Raw genomic sequence first — 3,766 nt, 5'->3', positions numbered from 1 at the left:
GGGGGTAGTACTTGTTTGTTGTTCTGGCTCTTGTATTAACTTGCAATATTTTTTTCGAGTCATTGGAAGATAACGTAAGAGACAGAAAACTACTAGGTTGCGCTTAAAACATCCCAGGATAAGATCAAATAATAATCTACATGTACTTTAGTGGAAACAGCGATGACTGATCCTAGCCCCACAGCTTCCTCGGTTCACTTTTTCATTACTTGTGCAGGCAGGTGAATAGACGAGCAGAGAGATAGAGAGACAGAGAGTGAAAACGGGGAGAGAGGGGAGGAAGATTTACAGCTGACAGTGAAGTGGGAGTATATACTTAATAGTTCATCGAGTTCTTCCGATCAGAAATAAAATTGATAGACAAAGAACCAACAGACGCAGCAAACGCATCAGCCAGCTGGCTCAGTCTAACCTATCCTTAAACACTTAATTATCAACAGACAAAGCAATCATTGTATTGCTCCACTAACGTATTGACTATGTCATTACCCATAAAGTACTTAACAATGGTGATTACAATATAACAGCCACTCACCAGCTCTGAGAGTTGACCCAATGACTTAGCACCAACATGGCGCCTCACTAGTCTACTACCCCCAGGGGAGTGTGGAAATCTGCAGGTGTACAGCGCCGTAAGGTGACAAAACGCCTTTAAAAAAAATTTTGGCGCGAAAATTTTTTATTCGCTAAATCAATAGTCTGATATATTCCCCTACTTGTGTGAAAAAAAATCAAAATGAAATGGTGACTAGTTTTTAAATAAATAAACAAACAAAATTCGGAAGAACGCCGCTGACAAAACGCCTTTTTTTTCTCGCCACGGCTTTGGCGTTTTGTCAGCAAACTTTTGTAAAGCAAAACGGCGAGAGAATGCCTTTGTAATGTCTTGTACTTGCCTAACACAGTGATTGTCATCTTGGGTATGATCTCCCAATGCCCCGTCTCCCCGCACATACACTTATAAAGGCTTACACTACATAGAGAGACAGACGGACGCGGGACACACACACACTTACACACACACACTTACACACACATTTACACACACACACACACACTTACACACACATTTACACACACATTTACACACACACACACACTTACACACACACTCACACATACCTACACTTATGCACACACTCACACACACTTACACACACATTTACACACACACTTAAACACAATTACACTTACACACACATTTACACACACACTTACACACACACTCACAAACACCTACACTTACACAAACACTCACACACCCACACACTTACACTCACACATACATACACTAACACACTCACACACATTTTACGCACAGCACACACGTGCACAGAGAGAACGAGCGAACAAGAATGGGAAAGAGAGAGAGAGAGAGAGAGAGAGAGAGAGAGAGAGAGAGAGAGAGAGAGGAGGGGGGGGGGAGAAATGATCGATTTCTTTTTAAATGTTCATCCATGTCACTAGTTCTAGGTATATATTATCATTATAGACTAATAAACCTTGGGAGGACATGATTCCGGACAGGATGGCTTCTTTGATGTCACAATGATCCCTAACCTTACTGGAGAAGCATGGGCATGGGTGCTGTGCTATCCAGTTGAAATCACATTGCTTGTTTGTTGAGTCAGTGTTTAAGTTTTGTTCAGTAGCTTTGACGTCAAATACACAACACAGTTGCTGACCGGCATAGAATCTACATGATGTCTTCAGAGTCAAAACTGACAATTCGAAAACATAGTTTGCTTAAGTTTATCTTCAAATCGGGTTACGTGCGAACCACGTTTCTTATTTTGATACGCTGATTCTGAAAATAAAATCTATTTTTACTTGTGATAATTATTTCTACAATTTCTACACACAGGGTTTCTGTGTCTCTGCTCGTGTCTCCCAATTCTGACTTATAAATAAGGCGTTACGGCTAAATTACACTTCTTACGAGTTCGCTTACAAAACGCCTTTTTACTGCCTGCGACAGAAAAAAGGGCGTTCTGTCAGCGAACATTTAATAAAAGGCATTCTTGTTAAAACGTCTTGTTTAAAAAAAGGCAAAGCTGACGGAACGCCTTTTTTCATGATTGTTTGCTTATTTCTCAAAGAAAATAAATAAAATTTATGTTGTACGTATGGAATGACATTCTGATACGGGCGCCAGTTCAAACGTTGAAGTACTGTGCAAAATAGTTGAGATATTGTAAGAAAACCGAAAATCGTTGATTTTTCGAAACTGCTCTTGACGGAAAAAGGCGTTTTGCCAGCTTATGGCAGAAAACTAATGACAGAATGACAAAATTCACAAACGTCAACGACCTTTAGTTGCCTAGAAATAGGTCAAGGTTACCAGCAGACAGGTAATCTAGAGTTCAAAGGATTCTATCGGCTGTCTAAAAAAAAAAGACGAACCATGTAGAGGGCAATAACTCGTTCATGTTTGAACGCATTACATTAAAACTTCGAACCACTAAAATCCAATGAAGGTGAAATCAAAATGTGTCGAAATGAAGAAAAACAATTAACGTGTTCGAAAAATACTGAGTTTTAAAAGTTTCACCCAAAATTGAGTACAAAGAAAAACTGTACTACTTCTAAAAAAATCAGCTATGGCCTAAATGTATTTGTGCATTAAGAATTAAATGTATTCCAAACTGACATTACCATGGACTGGGTGTTTAAAAAAACACAACCTCATTCTAAGTGCAATGTCTTCCTTTGGGACTTTTTAGAAGACAGGATTTACAAAACCATCCCACAAACAACCGAACAATCAAACAATTGAAACTAATTGTTCTACAGGAGATCCAAAGAATCGACCCAGAAACATGCCAAATGGTTATTCAAAAATTTCCAGAGGCAAATTCACGCCTGTAGGGAGAGAAATCATAGTCAACGTGTGGGTAATAAACTATATCCGATAATTGAGGAGATATTTGACAAGAAGTCGCAACGCAATATTTTTTGACCGCATAATAAAACAGTCCATCAATAATTTGTTTACAGCGACGCCAGCCATCCATTCCACGCTGCTGTTTCAGCCACTTCTTTGAAAACAAGAAACTCAATCAGAACTCTTTGCTCTTCGACGGGCCTCTAAGGGCGCAGCCATTTCCATGCAACATCATTCACGCCAAAAAGTAAATCAAAGCAACAACAACAACAAAAAAGCCCCAAAAGGACACCCTCCCCCAACCCCAAAAAACATCAAAGTTAAGGAAATTTATTCGTTTTCATTTAAGAGTACATGTGTAAGTACGTGTGAGCCGAATGTCAGGCAATTTGGTGCAAAACTATAGTGTACAATAGAGCACAACTTGTACTACTTTGTGACTCCCCTTCATGCAAATAGAGGTTGGGGAGGGCGAGGATGGGGGGAGGGGATATGGGGTCGAAATACGTGAGAAGTGGCATCTGTTTGATAACCCTGACTTAGAGATTTACAGCCACCTAAGCCGTGGTACAGACGTGTGACGTCATAGAGGATGAATGGAAGAAAAGGTACAAGTCGTATTTTTCAGTCTCAAGTCTCTCACAAATTATTACAGAGGGTCAAACGGTGCTTGCATTATACAAGCTCTACACAGCATGTGTACGCCAACACGGTTGTTCAGGAAGTCTGTTTAACTTCGCAACGGCATAGTTTGAAGACATAAGCGACATATAGACTTTTCAGACCCCCTCTCACCCCTTTTCAAGGACACACACACACACACACACACACAGACACAGACATACACACACACACACACACACACACACACACACACACACA

The sequence above is a fragment of the Aplysia californica genome, unplaced genomic scaffold (assembly GCF_000002075.1).
Source record: "Aplysia californica isolate F4 #8 unplaced genomic scaffold, AplCal3.0 scaffold00401, whole genome shotgun sequence".
In the NCBI taxonomy this organism is placed as follows: domain Eukaryota; kingdom Metazoa; phylum Mollusca; class Gastropoda; order Aplysiida; family Aplysiidae; genus Aplysia; species Aplysia californica.
The sequence above is the reverse complement of the archived record's forward strand: the minus strand, read 5'-3'. Positions refer to the sequence as shown.